Genomic DNA, 8,414 nt, shown 5'->3' with positions numbered 1-8,414 from the left:
AACTCAACTCAACTCAACTCAACTCAACTCAACTCAACTCAACTCAACTTTTGACCTCAGGATTATGGAACCATTAAGAAATGAATCAAGAGAAGTTTAACATCCAATATTGCATAAATTATAACCGCCCTTACTACAACATTGTACTGCTGCCAAGGTACAGAGCAAATCGTTAAATATCCCATATTATATTCTCTTTACATAAGCAACTCAGACGCTTGCATAAGAGTTAAGCAGGCAAAATACGAGCACAATGCAGCATTAATTGTTCATGCAAAAATACATAATTGTATTAAGTAAAAATGTGCTGTTTGCCCTCAAACCAACCCAGCAATTTCATATGCATGCAAAATGTGTGCGCATGTGTGTGGAATTGTGTGTGCGAATGCTGCAGAAACTAAAAGAAAAAACATAGATATTCATATACTAAAATGCAAGCTTCGACATAATTCTCTGTTCCGCAGCGCATGTTTGCGTACAACAAACATACAGCATACATGTGTGTGTATATACATTGGACAGTGTATGAGCGCGGCAGCACTGCAATTAAATTTGCTCCCTTTCAAGTTTGTTACTTAAGTCTTTCGTTTTATTTTCAATTTGGCTATAGCTGCTAGCTGTCTGCTCAGCATTGCCTTAATGTAGCCCGCTTGGCTGGCTTTTGCACTCTCAACTTGCCGCTTGTTTAGTTGTTGCGTGTGTGTGCGCCAAAACATTCATGCAGATGTTTGTTCTTATGCCGCTTTTCAACTCTTCGCCGCGCGCCGTGCTTCATCAGTGTGCGTGCGATGCCCTTTTTTTTATATATTGCTTTATTTTGACTTGTGCACGTAATAACATGCGCCTAGGGCATACTTTTGCAAACATGTCTTTTTTTGTTTGTTGTTATTTTTTTGTTTCATTTTAAACGACGATGTATTTCAATCAAACTCACATAATGTAAGACCAAACACAACCCTAAACAAAAATATATTCATATATACGTAGATACATCTGTGAGTAAGTATGAGACAATTTTTGGCGCACAATTTTCCACAACAGGCAGTACATTTGCATGCATGTATGTATGTAAATACGTTGAAACAAGCAACTAAAGCCTGCCGCATTGTAGCGTCCACGCGCATGACCCTTTGAGTTCAAAAACGTGGGTGACACAATCACGGGCGGTTAAAATGTTTCCGAATAATATAACAAATCGGTGTATGTATGTTGAAAAATAGTAAAGCAAGAAAACCTAAATTCATTCAGCCATGTTGTTAGTGTAACTGTGCTATACGCTAGTCGGTAATCATGTTTTAGCAAAAAATTGCAGTGAAGTAAAAGGGATCAATTTGAAAAGAGCTGCAAGCATCTTAAGCAGCAACGAGTGCCCTTTTGGAGTCAGTTAGAAAGAGGAAAAGAGCATTTAACTTACTTTGTTTTGATTGATTTCGATTATGGATGTCGTTTTCAGATATATGTATGTATGTATGCATATAGCTTTTATGTAAGCTGTGATACATCTGTTTTGATGCTAAGATCAAGAAAGTTGTAACAAATATTAGTAATGTAATACATCCATTATAAAATGGCGATAATTATTTCCGTCAGTAGCTTAACAACATAGCTTGAAAAATTAACCTCCGCATCTTAACGAAAAAAAGCGACTAAAATTCATGGCTGGAGTTTGGCGAAATTATCGGCAGGTAATTTTAATTTAACGTCACTACCAAATTATTATACTTTATTTAATATAAACGGAAACAGTTGATTTATGTACATACATTTTGAAAATATGTTAAAATGCTTTCAAAATAATTTGCGGTAAATACTCAAGTAAGTTATCTCGATTAACTTAAGTAAATTTGATTTTCAAAACAGCATACCCTTCCAAAATATTTGGGCGAAAAAGCTCTTTTAACTTCTTTCGTTTAGTTTACGTATTAAAATATTCCCTTTAAACTCTCTTAAACTTTCATTAAAACTTTTGAATTGTTTGCAATCCCGTTAAAAGTGCTTTACAAAAAAGCTAACTGTCTCTCTCTCTCTCTGCAAAAGTATTTTCCATAAGAATTGCCAACTTGTAAAAAATTAATTTCAAATTATTTGAAAATCAATTACCACAATATGGGTATCAACCGAAATGGTTTTGAAAAGGCTTTATTGTTTAAGTACATGTAGGAGCGTTGCCACCTGTTTAAATAGTCCAACTCAATTTGATTTAAGGTAATTCAAATGTGGGTGTCAGACGAAAGAATTTTAAGAAGGTAGTAGTTTTAAAATATTTTTAAGAGAGTTGCAACATGTTGGAAAACTTGAATTTTGTATAACTAAGCACAAATTATATGAAATATTAAAATGTGAATGTCAAACGAAAGAGTTTTACGAAATTATTAGTTTGAACATTTGAAATATTTTTGAGGTGTTTGAAGAAGGTTGCCATCAGCTTAAAAGTTTGAATCAAAATTTTTGAATAAGATACATGAATTATTAATAGATGTTTATCAATCGAAATGAATTTTTAAACGCTTTATTTTTGAAATATATTTTGGGAGTTGCCACGTGTTTAAAAAATTAAATTATTTTTAATTCAGAAAGTAATTGAGATATGAGTCAAAAGTCAGTCAGTCATTTAAGATAAAAAATTGCTTTGAAAATGGGTTGCCACATGTTTTAAAAGTCGAATTTTTTAATCTAATACACAAGTTATATGAATAAGTTAGATAAAATATGGTTGTCAAACGAAAGCGTTTTAAGAAATCTTTAGCTTGAATATTTCTTTAGAGGAAAGTACAAATAAGGTTGCCACATGTTTAAAATTTTAATAAATTAAATATGTATCTTAAGTAAAATATGACGCTTAGGGAATGAAAGGTATTTAAATTTCCTCTTCTTCACAAAAATTATATTTTTGAAGAGAGTTGCCAACTAACTCAAAATGTAAATCTCAATTTAACTACAACAAAGGTACTTACTTATGTAAGACCGAGGGTCACACTAAAACAGATCGTCCAATTGATGTATCTTTTTTGTTGTCAAGGAAACTTTCTGATCTTGCAAAAATTTACCGAAAAATATAGATTTCCAGAAAAAAGGGTGTTTTTTTATTATTGAAATGGTTGCTTAATGCAAAATTTTTACGTAGGTTAGGTTAGTCTGCGTTGTAAATTCATAAAGATTCCATTAACAAATCAAATATACGAAATGAGTATATTTGGCGCTTGTATTTATTTATTTTTGCAATGAATTGGAAGATATGCCTTCTAACGTCCTAAACACCGTAATCAGAGCATATAAGTGTGCCACTGGAAGTCGTGTTGGTGAAAATGTCGAACCAAATAATAAATAGTTTTAGGGGGACGAAGTTCGCCGAGTCCGCTAGTAATTTATATAACTTATTAGTTATTTGATTAAAAAAATAATAATTTTGAAAAAGGTGGCGAGTGAGAGAGAGGGCGAGACAGATTGCCCGATTGCGGTAGAGGAAATGGTAGCGCAATGAAGCAGTCTTCCTTTAAGCATTTATTTATTGGGGACTCCATTCAAGTAGACGTGCTCTAGCTATGGTAAGCTGATGTGCAATATGTTTGTATTAAATTCAGGCTGCGGATAGGCGTGCTTAGTCAATAGCTGTCATAAAGGTGTCACCTCTGCATACATCCATGCAGAGCCCCTGGTTGGCTTACAAGCTGTAGCTTACTACTATTTACATTTAAAAATAATAGAGTTTTTTTTTTCAGAAATCCATGGCTTAGCAAAATTTTCCAGGATCAGCTGACGGGGCCTTACTAATTTATAGTATATGTATGATAAAGAAATATTAGGAAATACAAAATTTTTACCATACCCAAACTTTTTCCTTAGTCAGAATGGTCTACTTATGCAAAAGCATAAATATTTATTTATATTTAGTGTAAAAATCTATCAACAATGTACATACATACATACATGTGTAGAGGTATAATGCAGCTACTCCAATGTTTGTGGTATCAAAAAAAAAAGTTAGTTGTTAGTATAAATATTTACATCATCCAAGTGCCCTTTTGTTCTTATTCGTTCATTTAAATATTCTATTTGTTTGCCTTTTTTCTGTTTTTTTTTTTTGATATTCTCTTTGTTTGAACTTCATTTGCCTGCTATTGTTTACTTAATATTTCTGCTCAGAAATGTTGGCGTGCGTTCGATGTAAAATAGCACGTGGTACTACACACATACATACATACATATGTACGTACGTAAGTAAGTACAAACAAAAATTCAAAAGCGATTTCCAATATGTTTTTGCTTGTTAAGTCACTCAAATATAGAGTTACTAAGTAATTGTTATTACATATTATTCTGCTGCTGTTAGAGCGCAAAGAGTTAAGTAGATGAAAGTTTAATAATACGAGTGTACGAGTGTTTGTTTCTTTCTTCGCCTATAGCAATTTCTAAGAAAAAAAAATAAAAATACAGATTTAAGCACTGAGTATTTCAATAATATGTGCACGTAGTATTTACGTAGCATGATATTTATATGTAAATTTATAAACATATTACTTGTTCACCCACATGCGTATTAATTACATGCCTGAAATTTAAAAAGAGTAAAAAAAAAGTATTTTAATAACACCCCTTTAACTAAGCCAACTATTGTTTTTAATACATTTTAATTGTTATTCCAAATTGAAAAATGCAACAAAGTGTGAAATATTATTTCACAGCCAACACCTACAATGAATTACTCCAACATACATACCTACATGTGCACATAAATAGTACTTATATATAGTTTACTATAAACAATGAATGAATGACGACAGCGCGAATACTTATTGAGCAAAAGAAGGTCATTGTGGATATTTAAAAAATAATTAAAAATTTAATGTCAGTGTCTACTAAGTAACTGGCCAATAGACTTTTCAAAACGATTCATGCCTTAAACGGGCGCCTCCGAGAGACTTAGTTCTAGTCTCCTGCAGTTAACATTCCAGTTCGTATGCCCATCCAGGAGTAAATGGATTTGCAAGAGCTAGCTCGAATTTTTATATTATGCCTACTGAAATTTTCAAGTCCCGGCGTAAGTAGTTTTCAAAAAAGTGGAAAAATTTGTTAAAATAAATGTCTGAGCGAAATAAAAGTTTAAGACATATGTATATAGTAAAATTTCTTGGGAAATATTTTCGTAGAATATTTTCACGCATTAGCTCCCGCCTGAAAATATCGTTTTGACCCGTTCTTCAAGAAACTCCGCAAAAAGCGAATTTGGAAGTTCGTCGGAGCATTGATATATTCTATTATTATTACTATTATTCTTCGGTAAATTTTACTAGGGGTCTTCTTAGGCAGAAACTTCGTGCTTTCGAAAATATTTTGAAAGTAGGGTAGGGTTTAAAAGTCAAACTAAATTTGACAACAATATTAAATTAAACTCAATATTACAATATGGATGTTAATTGAAGGAGGTATAAGAAAGCTTTATTTCAAAAATATATTTTGAAACGGGGTTGCCACCTGTTTAAAAGCTAAAATAAATTAAATAATAATAAGCAATAACATTAAATATTAGATTATTGATGTCAATTGAAAGAATTAAAAGAAAGCTATGTTTTAAAAATATTTTGAAGGGGGTTGCCACCTGTTTAAGTCAAGTCAAATTCCATTTAATAAAATATTTCAATATGGATGCCAAATAAAAGGTGGTTAAGAAAGCTTGCTTGCGAAAATAGTTTTTCAAGAAGAAGATTAATTAATTAATCCCAACGGTTTTACCCCCCACTCCCGCACAACCGACGCGAGGGGCGCATCCCATATGATTTCCTTTACATTTCCACTAAACAACGAAAATTGCCGGTCCAATATGTGACCCCACTGCCGTAGAAAAGAGCTTCTAGCAATTCTCTTCACAGCTTAGTTTCTCTTAACATACAAATGCCGGCTAATTTAGAACACACCATGACCAAAGTAGCCGGTTTAGTACTAAAAAAAAAAGTGGTTCAGCGGCGTAAAAATCAACAGCCGCAGCAAATACACATAGAGCAAGAAAAAAAGTGGTAATAGAAGGAGAGCAGATAAAGTCTGCTGTCGATACTAAAGCTGCTACCACTATTGCTGCTGCTGTTGCTGCTGCCGAGAAAGAGCGCTTGAAGAACGCCTCTACACCACGATCAGGCGACTGACTATCAGTACTCATATAAGCTCCTCATGAGCGCCAAGCGATGATGTCAGCGGCGAAAATTTATTTAATGCGCGACGCAGTCAAGCAACTCTTTTAGTACAGCGTTGGCGGGCAACAGCGACGGTTCGGTATCGCAGAAAACGACGACAAATAAATTTGAAATCTAAGCTAACTAGAAAAAGTTGGCGAACGTGGAATGAATGAAAAACGGTGAAACAAGTTTTTATTTTTCTATTTCTAAGCTAGCAGCACCAATTTGACTTATTGGAATATACTCGTATGTTAAAAAAAAAAAATACACAAATCGAGAAGAAAATTTTCTAAAGCGTGATCTTTTATAAAAAGTGACTCGCTATTATCATATTTTCAGCAAATTGAAGTGGTAAAGTCGCTAACGTTTGCGTATATGGATTATTAGTAGCAGTGAAAAGCTCAACAAAAGTGACAGCAGTGAACTCGAAAATAATAAAGCGTGGAATATAATTGCAAAGCGAAATGAACTAATGTTAAGCGCTGTTGAACAGATGCCGGAGAGAAAAAAGTGTGACTTTTTTGTTGGTTAATTTTTTAGGTTTTTTTTTTTTTTTTTTGCAGTGATTTTAATTGCTTGTGCGATTTTAAAATGATTTAAGTTTTGTACACTGAACTCGAGATAATTGAATTTTACTAGGAATATGATGTCAGCAGCGGAAGAAGGTATATAAGAGAAGGAGGTAAGCGGAAAAAGTGTAGAGCCGACTTTGGAAAAGTAGGCAGTAATCAGTGAGGAAGGCGTTAATGGGTGCACATTTTTAGATGCATGAAAAAAGCAGAAATTACAGTGAAGTGCAAAACTGAGTACATGGTGGCTTTTCTAAAAATCTAATTTTTTTCTTTTATTTTTTTTTTTATAAAAACGTGGTTCATCCTTTAATAAAAACCATATAAATCAAACTTTAAATTTTTATACAGAGCATAGGAAAATTCAAAAAATGTTCATAAAATGGCCTGCAAAATTTTAGTATTGTAAAGCGCAAATTTGAAGCGACTAAAAAATTGCCTTAATTTTTAGTATTTTTGTTCCGGGCGGCTTTTTTCACTTTTTTAAAAAGTTGAAAATTTTCATGGAAACTTGTTGAATTTTTCTAAGCTCTGTACAAAAAACTTAAAGTTTGGTTTATATGGTATTGGTTAACGCCTGAGGCATGATATTATAAAAATAAAATTACAAAAAAAGTTTTTGCGTTAAAAGCCTTGCAAATATTTAACAAACACCACCATATTCTCATTTGTAGTTGAGGTATTTATGAATGAAAACTGTTTCCTAAAAATAGGTTTGCCCAGTGTAGAAAACTTAACACTATAGATGGTGTCATAAGCTGAATTTTAAATGGTTTGGTAGCTATGTTTCAAAGTGTGTTGACTATAAGAATACTCTGGGGTTGCCACCACAAGGCCACACAACCTATGGATATCTCATCAGAAAACCCCACATTGAAGAGACTTTTAAGTTAAAAGTATATTTTTCGGGCTACTTTTTTCGTAGTCTTCCACCAGTTGGCTCCAAGCTAAGCAGTCGAAAATCTTATTTAATTTTTTTGCTATAACCACAAGAATCATTTTGATATTCTGCCTCAAGTTTTCAAAAGTATGCATGGGGTTCCACGTGTTTCCAAAGCTATAGTGCTTTTGTTGCGTATTTCTCGTACTGGAGCCATTAACTGATTCAAATAGTTTTGGTCTAAGGGCTATTTAAATATTCCAGATTTTAATCTTGGCTGAAATTTCCTTTCAATGCGTGGTGTCCGTTTTGGTTTATCTCTCAAAAAATGTATACCTGTATACGACAGATTTCAGGAAACACTTTCAGGTGAAGTTTCCTTCTAAACGGGATCGGAGTAGGGGCAGGATAATAGAGGTGAAGTCCACTGAAATTTATACTGATGGGTCCAAAATGGACTTCGGTATGATTACGGGGGTGTTCTCTGAAACGTTGAATGTCTCTTCGATGCCATTCCGACTACTTAACTTTTCTTGCTTCTTCCAAATGGAAGTTCTGCGAATCGAAAAGTTTTGTAAAGCATTCGAGAGGAACTACGTAGGAGTACGAAAAGCACACATTTGCTCAGATAGTCAAGCGTCACTTCTGGCACTTGCCTCAACGGTAACAAAATCTAAAGCAGTCAGCGATTGCAAATCTACGTTAAGCTCTACGGACGAGATAATTAGACAACTCTCTCGTCTGCGTTTCCGACCCGGCCATAGGAACTTAAACGAAATGAGAGGGCTGATGAGTTGG

At 33.6% G+C, this 8,414-nt stretch overlaps 1 protein-coding gene across 1 annotated transcript in view; it reads left to right on the top strand.

The window, feature by feature from the left end:
* Window positions 1-6,250: 6,250 nt before the first annotated feature.
* The window catches only part of LOC118735724 (pneumococcal serine-rich repeat protein), a gene marked incomplete in the record, with an annotated part of 148,257 nt that continues 146,093 nt past the window's right edge, over window positions 6,251-8,414 (top strand). The window contains 1 exon segment of the mRNA XM_036465654.1: window positions 6,251-6,346.

The sequence above is a fragment of the Rhagoletis pomonella genome, unplaced genomic scaffold (assembly GCF_013731165.1).
Source record: "Rhagoletis pomonella isolate Grant_MI unplaced genomic scaffold, Rhpom_1.0 Rhpom_scaffold_00003, whole genome shotgun sequence".
NCBI lineage: Eukaryota > Metazoa > Arthropoda > Insecta > Diptera > Tephritidae > Rhagoletis > Rhagoletis pomonella.
The sequence above is the reverse complement of the archived record's forward strand: the minus strand, read 5'-3'. Positions and strand labels throughout refer to the sequence as shown.